Raw genomic sequence first — 25,486 nt, forward strand, 5'->3', positions numbered from 1 at the left:
TTTTTAAAGAAAGTTCCACTTCTCTCATCTCCAAAATTAGCAGGCAGCAGGTTAGAAGGTGCTGGTTTCCAGAAAAACAATCCTACTTCCTACACCTCTTCAATTTCTTCCAGCAGAATCCATCTTTACTCCTACTGGGCTGAATCTATTTAAAACATCAACTAATACTCTACACCTGCCTGCTGTCCTCCAAGAGAGCAGACACAGCTGTTTTCTCATGGTTTTAAAGTACCCATCTGCTTTGTTATGATGTGATAACCGTAGTGGTACATATTCTTTGCTCACAAACATTCCTGCAATGTAAGTCCAGGGTGGTGAAACAACTTTATAAGGGAAACAGATAAATTGTCTAAAGTCATCTGTGGTCAGGCACCAACCTTTTCCCTCAGGAAGAACTTGTTGGAAGTCCTCGCTGAATGACAGAATTCCTTCAATTACAGCATTGCCCAAAATGGGATTTCCTGCTGCAGATTTTCACTGCAGAAGTTCATTATATCAAAACTGTTGATATCTTTCCTCTAATCTATAGTGGTCTGTCACCAATGCACACCCAGTGACTTGCTCTTAGTGTAAAATATATTTATTTTCATTTATTTTTATTTATAGATCATATATAGAATTAAATTCTTGCTAAGTTACTTCTAGAGAAGAATCAAGTTTAGGTGTACAAAGGACAGACACAGATACTTACGAAGGCGGAATAATTTAGCATTATTTAATGTGAGTCCAAGTAATTTCACAACTTGAACTTCCACAGTTATCCTTTAAGAAATATCTTTTGGTGCACTAAGCCCTTTTCTGATGAGACACATTGCTCAGGAAAGGGCCTATAGTGGCATTTAAGTGGAAGAAGATTCCAGTATAATATAGAAGTGTAGCACAAAACAGGCAGATAGGTCTTTTGGCTTTCCTGTATTGAAGAGGATGATTAGGGGTCAGAAACCTCAAGAAAACATTTTCTGCAGAAGGCCATGCACGTCAGGTTTAGCTAAGCTACCCAGCTTCTTTGTTCAAGCAGAATAAGAACATCACCCAGATCCAAGGTGCAGAATGATTAAGCAATCAGTTGCAAATCTGACTCATGTACAGTCAATAGTAGCACAAGAGTTTTCAAGCCTTGTGCAAATTGTTTACCAGGACAGTCATTTTACCACAGTGGGTCAGAAATGACAGATTGCAAGTGACTAATTTACAGTGTGGCATCCTTTCCCAGAGCACAAGGAAGCTGTTCACAAAAGGGGAAATACATGACTAATTATTTCCCCCATCTGCATTTCACTGAATGTAAAGGATAATTTGCCCAGCCTTGTTTTGTTACTGGCTAATTGTGACCTGAATGATGTCATCTGAGTGAGTAAATGCCCAAACAGCGATACAGAGCTTGGGGGAGGCTGCAGATTTTCTATATATGGCCTTTGCAAAGTGAAGCCATAAAAACTTTGAGTTACTGAGTAATGATGGAGCTAGTAAATCTTCACTCTTTTTGTTTAACACCTCAGTTTTCACTTGTTTTTTTAGTTTCTGTCCTTTCATTCAGACCTTTCCAAAACAGATATTTGTCCTATACTGAGCACTTTCTCCACTTCTCAGAAGAAACATTGGAAAAACTAAGTAATTTTCAAAAAATAAGCAAGCTCCATTTTATCAATAGCCCAAGCTTTCCAGCCAAGAGAGAAATGTAAGTGAGCAACCCCATACTTTTTGCCATCCTTTGGGAAAAGTGATCAAAACATGGTGAGATCACGATACCTTGAAAGTTTCAGCTTGCGAACACCAAAGAAACACAAATTATGTTCATTTAGCAGCAAATGGGAATGATTGTTTTCTCTGCAAAGAGCACACTGCACTTGATGGCCAAATGGACTGTTTGCTCTTCTTTTTACTGTGTCTCTCATCAAGGGAACTGAGACTATGGATATCACTGTCTGCCAGTACATCACTGCTTAATTAGAAATTCAGAGCTGTAAAGAGTGAGTATAGGTGACATTATGTCTTAGCAGTAAAGCTGCAGGAGGGAACAGGGATGCATAGACACAAGGATGGCAAGCATGACTAGGTTGGAGCAGAGCAGAAAAGCAGGAAAGTAGATGAATCAGAACAAAACTGCCTACGCAAAACTGTCTGTAAATCACTACAAGACACATTTTTCTCTGGATCTTGGTACTCTGAACATTCTTGTCCTTCCACTGCTGTAAAATATCTGGACCACTGAAAATGTAATGAAAGATTTTCTCCTCTAGAGGGAAGAACTACCTACCAATGCCAACAGTCTGTTTACTCGAGTGAGTAATTTAGTTAGTGAACTCTATTTACGCAAGTGACACCATTCCAAGCTACCAGAATAACTACAGCTAAGCAGTTCTCTAACAGAAAATACAATTCTGTCAAAATCAAAATACTTTAAAATTCAATTACTTTTGTCTACACTTTCTTCTGAAGGGAAAAAAGCTCACTAATGTCAAAGCATCTGATTATTCAACTTAAATACAAATTCTTATTCCAATATACAGCTTTTTTTTTCCCTTGAATTTAAAGTAGGGACATTTCAGTCTTACCGAATTGAAATGCCATGTACATCTGCAACAAATTTATTAGACATCTATTTCAGGAATAATATTTTGTACTTTGTCTGAAACTGAAATAAAAATAAGCTTCAACATTGTGATGAAAAAGAAGAAAAATATCATATTCTTTGCCTAGCTCTGTGATGTATATTATTTCATGTGTGGAGTTGTTTATTTTTTTCCAAAGGATCCTCAATTCAATATATAGAACATGCTAGAAAATACATTTTCTCTCTGTTTTATATTTGTGCCTTTTCAGTGGCTGCTGTACAGAAGTGAGGACGAAGATGGAAAATACTTTCTCCCTCTTTCGGGGGGGCTGTTAGGGATCAGGCAAAATCACAGCTCTGTCCCCCTGTGAGAGCAGGGAAGACAGGTGGCCATGATTCAGCCTTCTCCACCCCTCTCTTCTACATCAGCAGCTGGGCTACATCTTCCAAAAACTGCTTTTAGAAGACACAGCTACAACATTCCTAGAAGCTCACAAAGAAAGTTTCTGTGTTCCTCCTCGAGGTGCATGCCTGTCCACAAGCCATTCCAAAGGCTCTGCCAAAACAGCCCCACAATACTTTGATCCCCATTCCCCCCAAAAAAGACCTTTAGGTAAAGAAGTCACATGCTGCAATCTATAGGCTGTCCCAAGCCTGCACAGCATGTGTTCATTCACATGATGGTAGCTTTCCTGGTTTCACCTCCTAAATCCTATTAAAAGGCAGCTAAAATATGTGATTGTAATTCAGGATATTCCTTTTCAATCCAAACAATTCCAGCAGCTGCCACAGAGATAGTTTTCTCAGTCTCAGAATGGACTGACAAAAAAGAAAAGCAATGGTCTAAGAAACTACTAATAGGAAGAAGTTGGATAAACATCTTTATCAAGATATAGAAAAAACTTGAGAGCTCTATTATGGGAAATGCATGTTTTCCCTTAGCAGGAACAGCCAGGGAAGCAGAAGACAGCAATTTCCTTCATTTGCATGAGTTCATCTGTTGCTGAACTTTGCTTTACAGCAATGACTTCTTTCCCCTAGAAGCATAAGTGTGAGTCTAAGCCACACTTCCCTTCTCTCTGAATGATAGTTAGGAGCAGGCATTTCCAATTAATTTCTCTGTTGAAGCCTATGCTCTTTAATGGTCTCTCTTTTTAGCACCTTGAAGCTCATGTTTGCTCTGCTATGTACTATGAAAGCTCACAGAACAGATAGCTCAAGGAAAAAGCACAAACTTTTCCAGACACTTGAACTTGATAGAAGTTCATTTGCCCATAGCAATCCCTTCCTTCTCAAATGCATTTATGAAAGTGTTTGTGAGAAGACAGCAAAGTAAACACATTATTCCTCCTGTTACTCCATGTATCTTCTCTGCAAATACACTTTGCCTTCCCTAAGGATACTGGAAAGGGGCCTTCCTTTTGCTTCCTTCTGCTGTAAGCTGAAACTCACTTTATGGAAGAATTAGGAAGCAATGCCAAAATGAGAAAAAAGGAATCACAGGCAACTGTGTGCTGTAGTGGAGGAGCTTGTAGAAGCTTTACAAGAAGCAGGAAAAATGACAGTGTTAGTGCTTCACCCAGCTAAGTAGATTACCAAATGTTCTGAATTTACAATTTAAATGAATCAATCATTTTGGCTATTACTCTAGATTTAGACCAGTGGAGTTAAGAACAAAATCTGTCCATTGTTTTTAAGGCAGCTGTTAGATATATGAAGCATTAAAACAGGCTTCCTAATGCAGAAAAAATACCCCAACTACCCCAACAACCAAACAACAAAAAAATGCTAATGCCCACACATACATCCCACCACTGCTAGCAAAAGTACATCTAGAAAAACTCAAGATCATTATAGAGGCAAAAATTACCATAGACCTTTTCTAATCTGCAGAGTGGCACCAACTACAATGCAACTAATTTGACAGATTGTTTGATAAAACTTCTTTGGAAAGACAACAAAAAGCCAGGAGTTTAGACAAAGGCTTTCAAAAACTGAAAAGGGATGTAGGCACCTAAATCTCATAATCTTCAGTGCAGATGGTGTCCCTAGCTTGCATGTATTTTATTGGGAATCATCATCAGACTTAAATTTTCTTTTCACTCTAAATTATTCCTTAGTTCTTCAATTTTCCTGTGACAAATCTGATATGAGCTTGATTAGAGTCAAGAAACAATCAGATCCCTATCCTGGTCTGGATAAACTGAGGGGCTTTTCAGTTGTTTTTGTTAGATGCTTTTGGCTGCATGAAAAATGCTATCCTTTCACTTTAAGAAAGATGGACAAACCGTGCCATGGTTAACAAACAAGCTGCAGACATTTATGAGAAAGTGTACAATCTCATCTGGGAAGCATTATGCAGTGATTAAATTCCAAGTAATTTCAACCTAAGACTTACTATTTTTTCTTGTTTGTTTGAGTTGGCTACTAAGATTGATCACTGTGGAGAAATGAATCACAACAGTGGCAAATCATAGGACAGACCATTTAATTAGACCTGTTGCTTTCATTAAGTTATTTTTACCTTACAAAAGACAACAGTGAACTATTTAATATAGCTAAACACTAGCAAATTGAAAAATACAAGACATCTGTGGACTAAATGAAGCTACTGATCTATACTGAAAACATTCATCAGCAGGTGTCCTTATACCTGTAGGACAGTAGCATGTTGATGACCTGGTTGAATGTGAATAATGAGGAAGACTCTCTTCCAATCCCTGCTTCCTACTGCTCATTCTTCAACAGCATGCACCACTATATAATTCATTCCTCTTCTTTCATCTCCTTCCTCTTCTACTCCAATTTTCACTTATCTCCACACTCATCACTCCAGCCCTCTTCTACTTCCAATGCTCAGACTTAGGAGAAGAGCTTTCTCTTTGCCTTTTTACAGCTATCCTTCTTTTTCCTTTGAATATTCCTGACTCCATATGGCTTTAACAAAAGACCCTAGTTACTATGATTTATAGTGGGTGGGCATCAGAGCTTACACTGAACTTCACTGGTTTGAAAACAACTCTGTGGGCACAAGCTCCCTAAAAACGCCACTTGTAGGTGGCCCTGAGAACCTCTGGAGAGCACTGTAAGGACACCTAAAGGAGGCTCTGTCTTTCTCTGACAAAAGTCTAAGGAACCAACAAACAATGCTGAGTACCTCCATCCTGCCATAACCTAGACCACCATGCAGGTAACTGTGACCTTTTACAAAGGGAAAGGTGTAGGTGCTGGGGATTTTAATTCCCTCCTGTTAGTCACTATCTGCTAAAATCGCCTTTGTTTTACTGATTTGACTGAGAAACAGAAGCTTTGGGCTCACTGATCTCCTCCACTCAGCCTAAGAAGAGTTACAGAAGAGTGCCTGAGCCCCAGATCTACTCTGTGGCTACCCTTGCTGTTGAAGAGGGAATACCATCTAGTGATGAGTTCTAAGGCAGTCCAGGGAAAAGTCTGCTACAAGTAGTGTTTGAGATCTTACTCCTTGCAATGCATATGGACATGGAGTATTAGACCATAATAGGTTACAGTTTTGTAACAGTTTGTACAGTCCAGGGAATATGAACCTAAACATGAGAGCACTGCTCATCAAATGTGTGCTCAAACTGCTGGGGGAGAGTGGGGCAGGAGAATTCCTTCCCTTTTCTGAGTAAGAGTTCACCCTTTCTGCTATTATGCAAAACGATAACGTTTCCCCACACCCTTCCTCAGAGCAAGGTAGTCTAAACTATGTGTGGGTACCTAGCTCAAGGCATCCAGTCCAACCAGTGTTGCATGTACAAAACAAGACAGGGACAGCAAGCAGGTGTTCTGGCTGCTGACTGAGAATCAGGTGGAACCTATGTGTCAAAATCTCAGTATAAGCAAGACTTGGGAAGGCTCATTCTTGTCCTTTTTTACATTTACTGTTCTATATTCAGACTCATGGCTGCTATTCTTAATGCATTGATAATATTTTACCACCCTTCTTCTTCTCTTTAATAAAAGATATTACTTCCTAAGCATAGACTTGTTCAGCCTTTATTGTCACATCTTCGTGGATAATACATAGAGCTGATAGATGATAAAATGAAGAATCTGGACAGTAGGTGTGTCATTAAAAGGCTCACTGTACCAAATCAAAGTTTTGGTAGATAAACTTCTCTCAAAATACTTTTTAGTGCTTGTTACTCATGCTGAATATCATTAACAGTATAACCATGTTCACCATTCAAGGTAAATTAATTTGCCTTCCTTGGTTTTAATTTTAGCAAACATGGCCATGCCATACTGGTTTACCAGTAATAACAAGAACTAGAATGATCAGATGCTTTCTGATGGAGCAAGAAATCAATTTGAAAGCCACCCAGTAAATTAATCCTCAGTGTAATTCTGTTGAACTGCTGTACCCAGTAGAAACAGTGACTGAAATTAAGGCATCTGAAGATCTGCATCTGAAAGAGACGCCACTGAGACAATCCACAAGTTAGTGTAATCCTCTAATATCTGATCTGGAAGCAAGTGATCAGAAGGTAATTTTCCATGTGATAATGTCAGTGGCTTGTACATCATGACATAACCCCTCCTTTAACCACACATTAAAAAAACCCATTACATCAGTACATTTAAATCATCCTGAATTTTTTTCTTTTTTCTTTTACATTGTGTTAATCCATGTTTCCTGACTTATTGGCACAACAAAGTGAAATCTTATAGACAGCTGAATGTCATATTTCAGTCTGTAAAATTATAACTTTGCAAACCACATTTGATTCATTCCAAAGCTTCAAGAAGGGTGTAACCTCAGTGGGCACAACCCATCACATATTTACATATGTAAGAAAATATATTTAAAGGCTGACAGATCATCTAATGTCACACCAAGTAAAAGCTATAAAACTCCTCTGGTAGCAGTTTCTCTCTTTTTGTTTTTACTGGGTATATAACCATGCTGATACAGATGTCTCTATGCTGCCTTAATCCATTTCAGGTGGAATGGAGAATTTTTGGTCTGCCCATAGTTTATCTTTTAGAAGAACAATTAGTAGCTATTACCACTAGTAATTATACTGTAAAATGGTATAAGGTTTCAGGCACCAGTGAGTGCATTGTGCTGAGGCACTTCAGAATCACAGCAGAGAAGTGGCCTCACCTCCAAGCAATTTTAAAGCACATGTGAATCATCTGAAGGCTCCAGATTTCTGAAATCTCTTTTACTGCTAGATATTATTGCTACTTCTAAATCTATTCTCTTACTAGTCTGCTTCCTTGGCAGTGAAAGCAGTGGTTTGGAAATTACACCATATTCTCTGTGTAAGTAACCCTGTAGTTTCTTGTCTATTTATAAGAAGTCATGATTTCATAAATAGCTTTTTTAAGATTTTGCAACATACATTTTGCATCTTTCAAACATCTTCCAACATTTTATGCCTTTTGAAATTTCTCTTAGAACAGTCTAGGATCACTAGCACTCCACAGCTGACAGGAAAATCACTGGGTTTTACTAAAATGACTAATAAACAAGTCCTCCTACCTTTAAAGTGAATGGAAAGTTTGAATTTGTCTTCTGTGGGTGTTAAATATAACTCAAAAAACTCTCCGCAAATTCATGCAGCCAAAGGTAAAAGGTAGCAAAAAGAATATATAGCATTTAAATTCTTTTTATTTAACTGTCCATTTGTTAACTCCACATTAGAGGGCAAGATCAGCTATAACTTGTGCCTAACTCGATATATTTTTACCCTCATAAGTCAGGTCATAAATCTCTTCAACTGATTTAATCCAGTAACAAATATTTAGCTCTTCCATATTTTATTGTAGTTTGAAACTGTAGCCATTTTCATGTTGTTAATCATGTATCTGAAAACCTCATAACAATTGCTGTTATTTCAAATACTGTACTAAAGTATCAGAATAAATCTATGAGAAACACCATTACTATGTCAATTTGTAAAAATGATTATTTTTTTTTTTTAAACCAGGCAGGGGCAACAGCCTTACTTTGGTAGTTCATTGTTTTCAAGAAAGTGTGGTCACAGAACAACACGTTTTTCAAACAGTTAATATTATCCCTGCTATCACTCCAAATGAAAACTGAGATTTAAGACAAAATTGAAAAAAAAAAATAGAGAAAGAACAGAGGCAAACTCATCCAAAACAGAGCCTCAGTATGTCTTTTGCCTAACCCTGAAGGTACCATAAGTGCACATATACCTAAGGAAGGAAAAGAGTTGTTTCTATGCTTTTTCCCACAATCCCAAGCACTGACATCATTGCAATGTCTCACCTTGATCGAGTTGAATCAGATTTAATGCAAAACACATTAGCCAATACTTAATTGGAAATAATGTTGGTATTGGCAACAGCTAGAGTCCCCTTTAACAGAGTAGTCCACCAACAACTTGAGAATTCATGCAAAAACCAGGAGAGCAAGTTTTGAGCCTTCCCACTGCCTGTGAGCACTCAAAAGTCACACCTCTCATGAAGGGAGACAGGAAAGGACTCCAAGTTATGGATCCCAGGTAAGGATATCTTCCTAAGGCATGCAGGCCCCTGAGAGTTTTAGACTGTGAATCTTCATCTGCCCAGTTTAACTCTTATACGACTTGCTGGTATTTGGGCATTCATTTTTAGAAGCCCCTTTTTCTAAATTTCTTGTGCAGGGGCACAGTGGAAAAATCTGTTTCAAATGCCACAAAATGCTATGTTAAGAGTTGCAGTCCCCAGCCCTTTATCTGAGCCTTCATCTATGCAAGTTAAAAAATAAGGGAAAACAATTAGAGTTAAGAAGTTTCTATCTGCCAGGGATTGCCATCTATTTAAAACCTCATTCCACCTATACTGTGCCACAGCATCTGCTGTTACCACTAAAACCAGTAAGCAGAACCCCCACAAGCCAATACTAGACATTAGTGACATACACACCATGCAAATCACGTTATTAGTAATACAGAGAAAAGCAGAAAAGGTTAAAAAACACTGATCTTCCCTTGTCCATATTACTTAGATTAAGTTTCACTTTTTTGTATCGATGATTTATGGTAACCTTGCTTTTCATATAAGCAAAAAAGTGATGTCACTGCATAACAAGTTACACTGTTGACATGTTTTTGCTAGTATACCCAAGAAAATTTTTTGCTGAATTGATACAGATCTGGGAGCACTAGAAGACATTCAGTCTTACACTGAATATAACGGAACCCTTTATAATATTCAGACTAGTTTTCAATTCTACCACTTTCTGTCGATTTCTCTATTTTCATTTTGCCTCTGAATTGCGAGTTCTTTTACTCAGAGTTCAGATTGAAATGCAGGAGATGCTAGGCTTTTCTTCTAATTGATGTTTATAATTTCTTATCTATAATACAGCTGTACAGGGTGTGCCACCAAGTTAACAAGGTGGAAAAATGGCCATTAGTTCTAACTTCCAAGGCCTTTTAAGGTCCCAATCACCCAATTATGGAATGGTAAGAAATTTATTTTTACTTATAATCCAATAACTAACTATTCATGATCCGCACTGCGGGTTTTTTGACCCAATACCGGAACACCCAGATTTATGAAGAAGAAGGAGAAAAGAAAAAGAACAAATCCACACCCAATAATCCTCCATATTGTTATACATATATATATTATTATATCCCATAAACCTAAATTCTCTAAACCCAGGGTTCCAACAACTTTCAAATCATTTAGAGAGATTTAGGTATGCTGAGATTCAGCAAAACAATACAGGAGACATATGGCAAGCTTTTCCTCCTTGTGTATTTCCAGAGCCATGAAAGCCTGAAATAATAATCTAAGGAGAAGAATTCAAAAAGATTAAAAATAATATCTGCTATCAGAAGATTAACTAATTTGACACTGATCTTTTACTCCTCCATATATCCTAGGTAAAATAGCTGCTGTGGCAGCTGAGGCATGGATTTAAAAGGAAAAATGCCTGGATTTGGTTTATCTGTACCTGCCATTCTTCTCATGTCTATAAAAAAAGTGCCAATTACGACACTTGTTTTATTCTAACTAGAAGTAACTTAATTTTTCATTTGAAATGAAGACTACATGTGAAAAGAAATGAACCTAAATAACAACTGATTAAATAAATGACAGTACTTTTACCTATAAATATTGTTCCTTTTATCGTCTTCTGTGTCAGAGTACATACTGAATAAGGCAGTTTGTCATGGCATCCACCACAGATGGCAAAGGGTGGCTAGATCAGGTACAGAGTCCCCCTTCTCACAGGCAGACACATGACAATGTGCTGCAAACTGACATGGAAACCAGCCAAAGATGTCAAAACCTTCTCTACACCTGGAGATTGCTGCTCTGCGTATTTACAAAAGAAATAAATCAAAAGGTGGGACAAGAAACTAAAAAGAAATATGGTTTATTTAGAGACCATTTGTGTGGGGACCTAGCCCTGAGTTTACTTATCCTGCACATATTCATGTGAGGCAGGGGGAGAGAGTATGCACAGGTGCACATAGCAGGATATGGGTGCATGCAGTCAAGGTGGAGAAAGGCTGTAAGGACATCCACATCCACCTTCTGGCCCAGAGAACAGTCGAATGTGTGGAGAGAGCCCTGTATCCTACACAAAAGGTTATGACTGAGTCTGGTGTGTGCACACAAGAAGAGGCAGAAGGTTTTCAGTTGTTCTGCTATTGCCTTGTAAACCAAGTTAGTATTGTCAATTAACTTAAGCTGACATGAGAATATATGACCAACGTAAGCTGACAAAGGCCATAGCCAAAACAAGTATCTTGCCCTTTTCCCTTCTCTTTCCCCAAATCCTTATGCTAAATGCTTGTTCCTGCCACAAGGGAAGACTGTAGAGACCAAAATGTAATCTGAAAATAACAAAATAGTATTAATTTCCACCTGGATCATTTTCTTGACAAGCAAAGCCAGAGTCTTGCTACTGCAGACACAGGGAACACAGCAGGATAAATGGGCAGAGACTGGGGAGAGAATAGCACCTAATGCTTTCATCAGTTTAAAATGTTCCTCAAACCACCAATAATTCTCTTTCAACAGAGAAACAATAGCCTGTGCACTATTGTGCGCCCTGCCCAACTCTTTAATTCAGCCAGATTTTGCGAATCGCACCCTTGAGAAAATGGCATGTCTAGAGGACTTTGCCAGAAGCATGAAAAAATATCAAGTACCTTTATTCTATTAGCATTTTATGCAGTGATTAGTGTCTAATTACAAATCTTTATAGTAATGGTACATTTAGTAAGTATATCCCAACAGCACAGTTTCTTCAGGCTTAGTATTAGTTGAGTAAGTAGTCACCTGTAGGAACTGAACCTGGCAATTCAAGTTAAACTATGGCCTTCTGTTACTACAGCTGAAAGTCAGATCTCAGATCCAAAACTGTCGTAGACCCCACGGCAACAAAATGCATACACATGGCTTGTAACATCCTCTTTCCCCCTGCAAAAGCCTGTGCCATATCCACAGTGCTCTTTTAACCCATTTTCTGGGAAACACACTTGCATCATTAATTCTTGTGATGGGATGACACCTGCTGATATTAATTTCTACGCACAAATCAGTAACAAATAAATAAATAAATGATTTTTTTTTTTTTTTTTGTAAGCACAAACTTACACTAATTTACCTTGATATGACTGTGGGGCATGAAAAGGCCTTGATATGACAATAGGGCAGGCTGGAGTTTTGAGGGGGATTTTTCACTATTCTGTTATGCTAAAACAACCAAAAGTGGTTTCCATGGAACTTCCTTATCCACTTGTTTCTTGCAGGTGAGCTCTTCCACTAGGCGTGAGCTGAGACCAGCACCTCGACAGCTTTCTGTGTTGCGACAAACTCTATACAGCCTCTGTAAAGGCTCTAGACAGCCTCTTTCCATCCTGTCAGCAGCCTATCTGTCTGCAGATATACATCATGATCTTCTCCAAAGTGTCCCAAACTCTGGTGTGCTCCATTTTCCTGCTCACTTCATTTTCATATATCCCCTTCTTTCTGTTCTGCTTCCTTTTTGTCTGCAAAAGCTCTCAAGGAACACATCCTCCCCCAAAAAGCTCTGTCTGTTCCAGATGAAGGAAACATCAGTCACATTCTCAAAGTCCCATCACCTTTATGAAGGGAAAAAATAGATAAATTGTTGATAAAATGGTTAATTGCCCATCACACCCTTCAAACTAAAACTCTTTGTGCTAACTTTACAAATTCAGACAACGTTGTCACAGCATGAAAAATAAAGTGATGACCCCAGATGGGATGAAAAAAGCTTTGACCAGAACTTGAAAAATAATCAAAAATCTGTTTACTTTTCTTAATAATATACAGAGACATGCATGTTTTTTGTCATGACAAATATTTACCAATAGGAAACTTTTAATGGAAACTATCCCTTTTTAAATGAAAAAAAAAATCAGAGAAATGTTAGTATATCATTGCTTGCAACCCAAACACTGACCTGCAAGACTAAATACAAGATAAGTACATTAAATACCAGATAAAAATGAAATTGTTTCTCTCCTACAGAGTTCTCAATTAACTTGGTGGGTTCTCATACAGCAATGTACCAAGCTGTTATAAACTGTGAGAGCAAGGGCAAGAACAGCAACATTAGGCTGAGGACAGGGCTGACATAAACACTGTGATCCACATATGAGAGGGGAAAAGCTATAGTTCTATATTATGTTTCCAGAAACAGCAGGACCTCTATGAATTCATTTGTATCAGTATTTAAGGCCATTCTCAAATGTCACTCATGTTTGCCATTTCACGCCACAAACACATCTTACACTTGTACAGACATCTTATTCTGTGTGCTCTGACATAAGCTTCCATTTCTGGTTCCTGCAAGATGCTGAGTTAGCCCATCATAGATAATCTTTTTTATCTATGCTTACAGAAATTTTTACATAACTGAGGCTTTAAATGGTAGCCAGTCAGTCATTATCTCTCAAAAATTGTTTAGAACTAACTGTGTAAGGGATACAGGAAATTACTTTGTCAAACATGACTTTATTTAGTGTACGTAAAAAGAAAGTTTATGTCAATAATTAGATCCCAATGATTAATTAAAATTAATGAAACCTTACAGTTTCTATGTAGGACAGCCTTTTTAAAACAAAACAAAACAACAACAATAACAATCCTCAAAAAAAAAAAGAAAGGAAGAAAACCCCAGAAAAACACCCCAGCCTTAATTTAATCAAAATTTTATTTTTCATAGTGAAATATTTAGTCAGTCCTACATGTTATTTTAGTTCTGTAGTAGGTGGATTCCTTTATATATTAAAATACTGATAAAAATGATTGATCTTTATTTTATATCATTTTTATCATCCATTTTCTTAAGAAAAGTTAATGTCTGAGATAATGGAAGACAGGAACTCCTGAATCTACAATCACAGGTCACTCCAAAGTAAAGATCAATTCTATTAAATGTTGTGAATAATGATTCACAAAAGATTCATATGACATATACGCTCACTTTGGGGAACATCAAGCAGTAAAAAAGCTACCCATACTTTAAACCATTCTTTTTCTCATCTAGAATATTAATATCAGTAGATATGACTCTCTTTAGAAATATATAAGCCACTTTATAACACTGCTCTGTACCTGTCATCTTGCATGTTTCCCGAAGAATCACTGTCCAAAGGTTACACCAGTATAGTGACTACATTAGAAAAATCAAGGAAAGGGCATAAGATAAAGATATATAAATTATGATAAGAACAGGTTGCTTTTATATCCTTTCCAATTTAATTACATTCACCATCATAAAAATGGATTAGATACTGCTGTTTTCTCTTCCCATTACCATCTTTGTCATAAGAATGAGAAATCCAAACTTCAATGCCTGTCAGCTTTAGTTGGACACTTTGTAGTTCTTTAACCTTTCCACAGCTATGTCATTTTATTGGCTGGCTTTTCCCCTTCTTTCGTGTTTAAACCAAAGTAGCTTGAGGTAATGAACTGGAATGGATAACCAATCCCATAACAGCACATTGAAAAGGCCAAAGCAGTTCATCATTGTAAAATCAATACAATAAATTAGACAACACAAATCTTATTCCCATGAAAAAGGCTAACAAAACATGCTAACAATTATTTATAGCTATAAAGATAGCTTATATGGAGAAAACAAGCCCATCTTCTTACAGTTTTAGTATTTTATATACTGAATTTTTATACTCTGGCATTGAACTGAAATTCAGCATTAAGAGCACTGTAATACTTTAGACATATGCATACTTTCCATATATTGTTTCCAACACGTGTATCTTCCTTATTTCCTTTCAATGTTAATATATGAATTTAAAATTCCATATTATCTTTTAGGAGAATTGACTAAGGTATATTCATAAAAAATAAAATTCAGTAAATTTTGGCATAATTTTCAATCTGTAATGCCCAAAGTTTCTGGGTTTATGCCCTGATGCAAGAACACCATTGAGGCATGCACAGGAAAACACCCATGATCCACCACAGGCACACACAGACCCCCTGGGAACCCAGGGTGTCCACTGCCAGGATGGCACATCCAGGGGAGAGCCAGCTCCCATCTCCCTCAGGAACCTGCAGGAGCGGTGTGCTGAGGAACAGGCAAGGTGGTATCTCCTGAGGGCCACTTTCAGGTCTACCAACTGGGCAATCCCATCCCAGATCAGGAGGATTTTAGTAACAGAGACTAAGTACCCATGAAATATCAAACATGGATCCAGCTTGGCAGTCTTCACGATGAAATGTATCTTATTACTATTACACTGCAAAATCCTCTTTTCACCCTAAATACTGAATGATGAGACATCCACTGTTTCTTGATAATTATTCTTTTCTTTGCTTAGTTGTGTTTTTCTTGGTTTTTTGGTTTTTTTTTAGCCCGGTTAATCCAAAGTCTGCAATGTAGACAAATGTATTAATTATATCCTGCATACCACCTTGCCTTTAAGTGTGGGCACTTTACCCATTTATTTTTAAAGTACCAATGTAAGATGAGGTAGCAGTACCATTTTACAAAAATACAATTGAGTAGACAAAGACTGAGACATAATTATTTCTTTTCTGTGAGGGCCAGAAGCATCTTTGGTAGAGATGAACTCTTTGAAGATAATAGCTGCCAATTACTTAAGGATAAATCTAAGTGTACGGAGAGCCTGTATTTTTTTTTTTTCTATCTTCATTAAGAATTTTACTGAAGTGGCTGTAGATTTTACATTCATATTCACCTGTTGTGTCCTATTGCACTGCAGACAAGTGTTTCTCTCGATACAGTAGATTAGTAAGGGAGAAAAACATCTGTATTATATACGGGAGTAAATGGTACTAGCTTGAATAGTTAATTGTTTTTACCATGCAAGTACCAAATTAGATAAGGAATATGCCTGCAGAAGGAAGGAAAAAAAAAAGTAAATAGGTTTCTAACTGCTACTTATTTTGGTCAAGATAACACCATAATTTCAGATTCCAAGGGTACGGATTAACATGATAAATATGCAAGCTTGTACAGCTAAGGTTAAGATGCAGTGCACAGTAAATATCCTATCAACAGCAAAGTGATGGGCCTGCATACTGCAAGTGACAGCTTTACTGGAAGCAGGAAGGGAGCCCAGGTAACAAAGAGTTTGAACTTGGCAATAAATGATAATATATATTCTATTTTAACAAAGATTCAGTAAGTCTGTTTTAATATAAATGTTGCCTTAGCCAAACAGATTTCTAAACTGTAATTTTGTTTTTCTAGGCTGCTAAGTGAATAGAGATAAACAAACTCCTTGGACAGCATTTAAAAACAGTATTTTTGTTAGACTGCTGTTGCTGAGAGTTGGGAATGAATACTGAAAAATAAGTACTTTATATTTCTCTGGGTCATGTTCCTCCGTGGATATTTGCATTATGAAATATACAACAAAAAAGAGCATTAGTCACCAGACATCAGAGCCTGATCCAGCACCCACTAAAGTCAGAGCAAAAACTTCCACTGACTTCAGTGGAAGTTGGATCAGGCCCACAACACTCTTGTCCAAACTGTACGTTTTCTGCCAAACATTGATAGTGGAACAAAGCTTCTGATAGCAAAAGCCGTTATCAGAGACATGACCTGCCACACTGCCTACTCCCCATGGCAAACACCTGGGAGGATCAGTGAGCTGTGCAGGACTGGAGAAGAAGGGCTGTTTGCAGAACAAAGGACATCTACACCAGACTAAGGGAAGGAGCCAGATGAGACAGAAGGGAGGGAGAGGAGCCAAGGGAGAGTGATTACTGAGGAAGACATTGGTCTGACTTGTAAATTAGAAATGGGGAAGATGAGACAGACTCTGAGGAAAGCTGGGCAGGAGTTGCTGGCAAGCAGTGCTACAAGGTCAGAGGGAAGTATCTGGGGGGAACTCTGGAATGGTTGAAAAAGGTAGGCAAGAAGCTACTGAGACAGGCATCAAAAGAAATAACAAAGAGAAAGCTCAGCATGAAACATCAGCTGCTGTGGCCACAATCATCTCCAAAACACAGAAAGGAGTTTGCTTGGTGAAGGCTGGGCTACAGAAGTTCAGCACTGCCTAGTGAGCAATGCAGACAGTGATGGGCACAAGATTCAACGTGAGAGGAGGGTGCTAATGAAAGGGATGGACTACAGAGATTCATACACAAGTTTACTTTCCTTCAAAGATGCCTAAGTCAAGGCTTTTGAACAACTGAGAACTAAATCACTATTAGGCAATGTGGAAAAATAGTTGAAGCTAATTCAAGTTGAAGTTAATGCAAACTGAATACAAATAAACACATAAAACGAAGAAAACGACTCTGATATTTTATACACTTTATTGCTTCTATTGTCTCAAAACTTACAAAACACAATAGCTGCATTTCATTCCTTTATTCGAATTAAAGTAAAACAGATAAAACCTGGAGTCATTGTACAAAGTCAATAGAATATAAAGAGATAACCTGAGGGTGGTTTTAATGGTTTACATTCTATATTGTTTTTCTGAATCTTTGAATAAATATTTCTCAGCACAATAAATTTATATTAAGTTATATTTAAGAGGAGGATGAAATTACAGAACTGTTCAAATGTATCACTCTTCCTAGACAACAAAAACCATGGCTGAATGGTTTTCTGATTAATTTCAGATGCTTGTGTTCAGCTGGCCTGCGTAACATTTGCAATATTGTAAATTTGGTAGAGAATTTCAGTTCTCAGTTACTCTGTCCTATGACAGCAAAAATCCAAATAATACATTTGAAATGTAAAACTACCAGAGAAAAGTTGTTATTTATTTTAATTATTCACATCAGTGATATTGTAGCAGTGCCTAAGAAACTTAAAAATATTCCTGTCTTGATAAAAGCTACTCTTACAAATAATTAAAGTCCTGACTGACTGGAGGAAGAAATTGTTGGAAATGGGGAAAAAAATAAAGTAGTATCCTCATTTTTCAGCTAGGAAGCAACACAAGGAGCCTCTGTGGCAAAGCAGAGGTTTAAAACCAGTCTGATGACTCGTCCTGAAGTTTAAACAGCTGTTTTCCTCAAGTTACTTGCCAAAGGGAATAGCACTATACCCCGTGAATAAGAATTGTAGGTAGTGGTCCTTTAATCTTTAACACAGACAAAATCAGTATCTTTCTCAGTAATGCACAAAGTTTCTTTTCAGGTAATAAGCCATTTTGTCCATTTCCATAAAAAACAAAAAACAAGCAAACAAACAAAAAAACCCAACAGCAATAACAACAACAACTACTACAACAAACAAAAAAAACCCAAGAAACAAACAAACAAAAAGAAATGGTATTAAATGATATTGTAAATGGTAAAAAAGGATGACCCCTTAAAAAAAAATTAGGCAGCAGCTTTGCACAAACTGTGTGGCTGATGTACTCTATTAATGTCACTTGTCACCACAGAGATTTAACAAGAGTCTTCCAGAACTGAAAACAATGGCATTTGTTAAAAAAGGATGCAATAGAAATCAGTAGCTCACATTATTTTTTTCCAGGACTGCATTAGTAATATTTTTATTTTTATTTTGGCCAACAATCAAATTTTCCACTTTCTGATACTGTATCTCTTCATGGCACATATACCAGAAATTGAATAAATAAATGCATTTCCTACCTGGTCGTTTTTACTGCTCCTTCAGCAAACCCCTTCCCCTGCTGCAGTGCTAGGAACACATGTTGCTGGTTCCTCAGCCTTACATGTAAAGGAACTGAAGTCAAACCTTAGGGCTGTTCTAGTCCGGCACTGATGTAGATGAACAAGAAAAGAGCATTACCAGGACTCAACTCCTCACTGGGGACCTCGAGGTGGGGGAATGCCTTCATCATGTGGCAGAACACTAATAGAACATATGTTATCTATAGTTTTCAAGGCCAGGGGGAAGCAATATGAAAAAGGTTATATTGTCATGAACAAGACTGAAAAAAATGCAAATCTGAAAACTATAAATCTTAGAAAGCTTTGTTTTCTAGTGACTGTGGTATTAAAGAAAACCAAGCCTTATCAGGCTTCAACCTGATAAGTAATGTAGATAAGTAATTGCAAGCTGGGGCTTCCCTCTCTTCAAAGCAGAAAGTGTGATCTACTTCGAGCAATACAAGTAATGAAGCCTCAGACAGCACAGACATGGCAGACTTTATCTGACATGGCCCTTAATAGCATTGTTTTAATTGCCAGAAATCTCTAAAACCTCATGCTGGGCTGCAGACAAAAAGTGTCTTCTGAAGGCATTTAGATTGCTGTTAAGGAGCTACTTCCTTCCATTGCATTGCTGGGATTTTTTCTGTCTATTGGGAGCCTCTTAGAGCCTAGGATGATAAAATAAAAGTGGAGCAACACTCTTAGCATGAAGTGAAATGCTCAGTGTAGGAACAGGTTGAAACCAGCTGCTTTTGCTGTACCACATGGAGGTTTCAGCAGAAGATAGGAAATAAAGATGCTGAGGTACCAAGGGTTAACCATGGTTGAACAAAATTATTTAAGACTGAATTAAATAGCACAGATGTTATGAAAGCAGCGACAATTGGTTTTAAAATGATAGAGGGCATCCAGTACACACTAATTAGTTGCAAAATAAAAAAGAAAGGAAACATCAAGAAAAAACTGTCTTATTAGTCTGTACTTGCTTAGAGTTAGAAATCAACTCTTAACTCTGATAATACTGCTTTCTAGTGAAATGCTTTAAATTAGACACCTCACAATCATTAGGGTTCAGGCATTAGCTTCAGCTAGAGTTCCACCCTCCACTGTCACTGAGTGTTTGCCCATGAGAGCCTGTTCTCATTTGTTGTACACTTGTCAAATGCAACAGTTCAAGCTCAAATTTTTAGGCTAGATATCTGTCTCTGAATTCTTGGAGGAAGTCAGAGCTAAAACAGTTCAGCTCTTGATAAAAAATGACACTAGGGAAAGAATATTTCAGAAAATAGATTGGTCTGTGAGCTGCAAAAAAGCAACTGCTGCAAGAGAGACTGCTGTCTCTAGGACCTTAACTTTGCTCCTGTGAAAAGCTGAAAATCTAGAGAAAATTAAGTATGGAGGATAGAGAACAGCCCCTCTATTACTTAAGCACTGAGAAGGACAGGGTTCAATAGCTACCTTTGTCAGGTATCTGTGCAACCTTGGGAAGAAAGATTCACAGGGTGCAGGCAGTGGTAAGTGGGGATGGCCGTGCCAGCTCTTTTGCTGGTGTTTCTCCACAACAGTGCAGTGCTGAGGTGCACCAGCCTGAACTCTAAAAACAACAGGTCTGTGTTAGCATGGAGCTTCACAGAGACTAACCCTTTTCTTCTTGCCCAGTCTCACGGAAAGAAGAAAGACAGATTAGGTTAACCAAATGTGTTGCTACCAGCATCAGATCTGATTTAAGCAGTTGTAACTCTACTGTACTTGTTCTCACAAGAGTGAGACAGCGAGTCACAACAAGAGTGGTTGATAAACTCAATAAACCAGAGACATTTGACACAGAAAAACCTACCTCCTGTTTAATAAATTGTGAGTAATCCCACTTCAGTTGCTTGGCACTGGAGTTGCACAACTGATAAATATTGTGCTACCTTTCTTGTGCTCCTTAGGCACTAACTCCAATGGACTGAACAACCCTCTAGAATTACCTATATTCCATAGGGAGCAGAGCTCACATGTCTGAACTTCATGACAGCTCTTCAGGTGAGCGTTTTCCACCTTTGCCTACTGACAATCATTAATTTAAAAGAGTGGACAGCCCCTGCCCCCTCTTTAAGGTAGGCAGAGTTTTGGTGAAGCAGAGCCTGCATTAGTCCAATTAACTCATGAATTAAAAATCTATTTTTAATTTCAGTACCTCAGTATTTCAGTAAGATTTCAGTAGTTTTATATCTTCTTTTCACATAGAAACTGAAGACATATGTAGCTTCATACTTAGTTAATACCACTGAGACCTTAAATACTACTTTTAAAATTCAGCTAATATAAAGACTTCATAGATTGATAAGTATTACATTTCATCTCTTTTTGTCCCTGTCTTCTGTTGCCTTCACAACTAAGTCTGTCCAGGCTTGGTTTTGGATAAATACTTTCACTCAGAAATTATTCACTCTTTTCCATGCAAAATGCATGCATATGCAAGGTTAAAAGTAAGCACAGAAACCAGCACAAATATTAATGGAGCCATTGCAGTGTGTAAAAATTGCAGTAGAAACCCAGAATCAGTTGCCTTGCCCAAATTTTGTTTGATTTTTTGCCCAAATTTTGTTTGGTTTTTGCACAAATTTGAAGACATTCTGTGGAAAAGTCATCTTTCCTAACTTTTAAAGTTCAGCATCCCAGTTATCTACTGAGGTACAAGCTTCTTACACAAAATCGTGAAACAACTGAGTTTGGCAGGGACGTCTGGAGATCACCTAGTCTGAGCTGCCTGGTCACAGCAGGGCCATCAGCGACACGCTGCCCAGGACTGTTATCAGTTAGGTTTTAATATCTCCACCAAAAGAGACTCTACAGCATCTCCAAACAGCCTGTTTCAGTACTTGGCCCTTCTTCAAGGGACAAAAAGTCTTTCTCGCATTTAGAGAGAATCCCAACAGATTTCCCTGAGTCTTCTCTTCTCTGGCGTCAGCCTCTCTGTATATGAAAGGTTTTCTAGTCCCCTAATAATGTCAGGTGGCCTTTGATGCATATTCTTTTTAATTTTGTATCCCTCATGTACTGGGGAGGCAGAACTGGACACAGGACTCCGTGTGTGGCCTCACCAGTGCCAAAAGAGAGAGGAAAGATCACCTCCCTTGACCTGCTGGTAAAAGTCTTCCAAATACAGCCCAGGATGCTGTTTGGTTCTTCACCATGAGGGCACATTGCTCATCTTGTTGTTCACCAGTATCCCTGGGTCCTTCTCTTCGAAGCTGCTTTGCTTTGAAGCAGTCCCAATATGTAATGGTGCTTGAGTTTGTTCTTCCCTAGGTGCAGGACTTCACATTTCTTTTCATGAATTTCTTGAGGTTCCTTTCTCCAAACCTTCCAGGTCCCTCTGAATGACAACACACCCATCTGGTATATCAGCCAGTGGTAAGAAACAGGTACCTACAAACACATCAGGTCCTTTTACCAGCCTTAAATATTGTCTTCCCCATTAGCTGTAGAGGCAAACCAGAAACCAGATTAGAAAAACCCCTAATATCTAGGTGGCTGAAGCTAAGGAATTTATATCCTACTCAGTTTGCCAATTCAACAGATTCTTTCTTGGCTATTCTCATCATGATATGAACACAACATAGGTGATTAGTACCAGTCATCTACAGTTATATGATCTTCTCTGATAATGGAACAAAAGTATTATCCTTTCACATGCACCAAACTCTCAGCTGCTTTCTGGACATATCCCTGTTCACTAGACTTTAATAAGCCTGTCATGAAAGAATAGATCAAAATCACAGAATCACAGAATGGGTTGGAAGGGATATTAAAGATCATTTTGTTCCACCCTCCTGCCAGGGGCAGGGACACCTTCCACTAGACCAAGCTGTTCAGAGCCCCATCAACCTGGCCTTGAACAACTTCAGTGACAGGGCATCCACAACTTTGTGTAACCTATTCCAGCACCTCTCTACTCTCCTTGTGAAGAACTCTATCTATATATCTAATCTAAATCTACTCCCTTTTAGTTTAAAGACATTCCCCCTTGTCTATCACTATAGGCCTTGTAAAAAGACCCTATTCAGCTGTCTTGTAAGCACATTCTATGTTTTATCTTGTTTTTTTTCCCATATAAAAGAATCCATGTTAACAATTTATTGTCAGCTATACAACAGCTTCTGTATTGCCCATGAGCTCCACTCTCATCTGTAAACTGGTGACACTGAAATCTGCTGGCACTATCCTTATATCACAGTGACTGAGCTTTTTGTGACCTACGCATCTTCCAGGAGCCCTAAATTCTTGCATATTCCACAATATTTATCACAGAGTTGAAAACAGTTAAAATCATGAGATTATTTAAAAAAACATAAGCACTTGACCTTTAACAGTGCTCCAAGCTGTGCTTTTTGTTTGACGCCCAGTGGTCTCCCACACAGACTTCACACCATTATTGCAGCACTAGCATGTTCAGTATCCTTCTCTTATAAACACATTTGCTTTCAGTTTGAGTAAAGCAGAGGATACAGAGAAAATCTTCACTCACTGGTTGCACTGAAAAGCAGTTATTCCATATACTTTTAAAATTCCCAGGAAATTCCACATCTGCGGATTAATTGGAGTCATTCTACTGTACATTTTTAGCCTCATAATTATCAGTGAAGGTTAGTTAGTCTTTCTCAAAGCAACAGGCCAGATTTTGAACACAAATGCTCTGCCAAATAGCCAGGCTCTGTTCCTTCTTTTCCTTTCTAAGGATACATTACATCCTATTGCTGCAGGCTGCAGTTGTATTTTCACTTCCAGGAGGTCTCCAAGGTCACTGCATTCCTGGTTTACGTGCTTCCCATCATCACTGAATGTTATGTCTTTCCTCTCTCAGCAAGTGAGCATGAGGGGAAACTAGACAGATACAGCCAGATAACTGTCTTTATCAGTTACACAAAGTTTAGCTGCTTAGCGCCCCACTGCTCCAGCCAGGCTCCAATGGCTTACACAGTAACAACAGAAAGGTTGATAAAGCCCTTCTTAACTGTTTTGAGGGATAATACAAAATTTCTCCAGACTATTCCTTCTCTTACTGGAAAATTGTTTGTTTTGCAACCTGTTCCTGCTAACAGCCATGTATACCCAGCACTAGACAAACCATGGAGGTTTGTCTTATATCCCAGACTGTCCCTATACACAAACTTAAGCTGGATTGATTTACAGAATGAAAAACTAAAATTCAGCCTCCAGGTTAAAATTTTTGGTCAAGAGATGGGATGCTTTTAAAGAAACAGCTAAAGATTGACATAAGTATCTTAAAGGATGTTAAAAAAAAGGTTTTGGTTATTTTGGGGACTTTTTTCCACAGAATTTCACATTAGACCTCTTTATAAAGGTTACATGGGCTATTTTTGGAGTTGATGTTACAAATTTTGGCTCAACCAATGGAGAAAACAGAGGCTTAAAATTGCTACAGTGAGAGAAGAGCTGCCTGATGCTTGCTTTGCTCCATGTCCAATGCACTGGGAAATATTGCTGCCTTAGAAATCAAAGAGCTTTCAGAAAACTGAATTCCCTGTATAGTTAGAAACCTACTTGGAACAAGAAGGAAATGGACTTTGTGATATCACTGTAGTATTTCTAGCAAAGATGAGTCATGGAGCTTGACCAAATATAGTATTGCTTTAGGGAGGTTAGCCTTTAATTGACATTTTTAAATTTTTTTTCTGTCTCCCGGAAAACAGGCTCAGGTTTCTCTTGTAGAAAATCTGGCAAAAACAACACTCTTTTTCAAATGAATCCAGGAAATTTCATGAAATAATCTAATTGTGTATGCAGAGTACAGAATACACAATACGCATTTCAAACCTCAGACTTGAAACCCACTTATAGTCGTGGATGTTTTTCAACATAGAAGTTGCTCCATTGGAAATGTACTGGCACTCAGGAAACCATCTTCAAATCAGTGTAATTGTTCATGTAGTTCAGTATTTTGCTGGTGCAAATGTCACACTACAATTTTATTATCTGGTTTTTTTCAGTGCTCAGAGTGAGATGATCCAACAGAACAGAGAAAGTAAAAATAGTTTTCCAGAATCTTACACAGACTTAATTCTTTCATGTGTGAATATTAAATCCCCATTGCTTTGAGAAATATGCAAGGAACAAAGAAATCTGTTAAAATTTTACATTAAAATGTAATATAAAACCTCCTTCCAGTACCTGAAGGGAGCCTACAAGAAAGATGGAGAGCAACTATTTACAAGAACATGTAGTGACAAGACAGGGAGGAATGGATCCAAACTAAAAGACAGTAGGTTTAGATTAGCTGTTAGAAAGAAATTCTTTACTGTGGCAAGGCACTGGAACAGGCTGCCGAGAGAAGTTGTGGATTCTCCAACCTTGGAAGCGTTCGAGGCCAGGTTGGATGGGGCTCTGAGCAACCTGGTCTAGTGAAAAATGTCCCTGCTGATAGCAGGAGGGTGGTACTAAATGATCTTTAAGGTCCCTTCCAACATAAGCCATTCTGTGATTCCATGGTTCTTTGGTTCTATGAATAGGCAAAGATAACATTTCAGTCTAGAGCTGTAGGTACTTGCCAAAAGTATTCCTGAAAAACTCCACAGTATTACCTTGATGACAACCTCATTTAAGCCATTTTCACACCTCTGTAATGTATTATTCTTGATTTATACCAACATAAATCAAGGAAGAATTGGGGCAAGCTATTTCAAAATTCTCTGTAAGTAGCTGAAGAGACTGTTCATATTATCTTGGTAGATGCACTTAAAACCAACATTTAATGAGTATGTGACTCATCAATTTAAACTTGTTTTTAACAGAGGCTGATATTGATCACTAGGTTGCCAC

At 38.0% G+C, this 25,486-nt stretch overlaps 1 long non-coding RNA gene across 1 annotated transcript; it reads right to left on the reverse strand.

Moving 5' to 3' along the window:
• Positions 1–7,671: 7,671 nt before the first annotated feature.
• LOC121667031 lies at positions 7,672–24,964 on the reverse strand. The gene is made up of 3 exons (XR_006016893.1): positions 24,826–24,964; positions 17,074–17,076; positions 7,672–7,682 (listed from the first exon to the last, which is right to left on the reverse strand). It is a non-coding gene; the product is annotated as an uncharacterized LOC121667031 (long non-coding RNA).
• Between the last annotated feature and the right edge of the window lie 522 nt (positions 24,965–25,486).

This window comes from Corvus kubaryi, unplaced genomic scaffold (assembly GCF_017639235.1).
Source record: "Corvus kubaryi isolate FWS band 111438036 unplaced genomic scaffold, C.kubaryi_AGA036_p1.0 37354, whole genome shotgun sequence".
NCBI classification, from domain to species: Eukaryota; Metazoa; Chordata; class Aves; order Passeriformes; family Corvidae; genus Corvus; species Corvus kubaryi.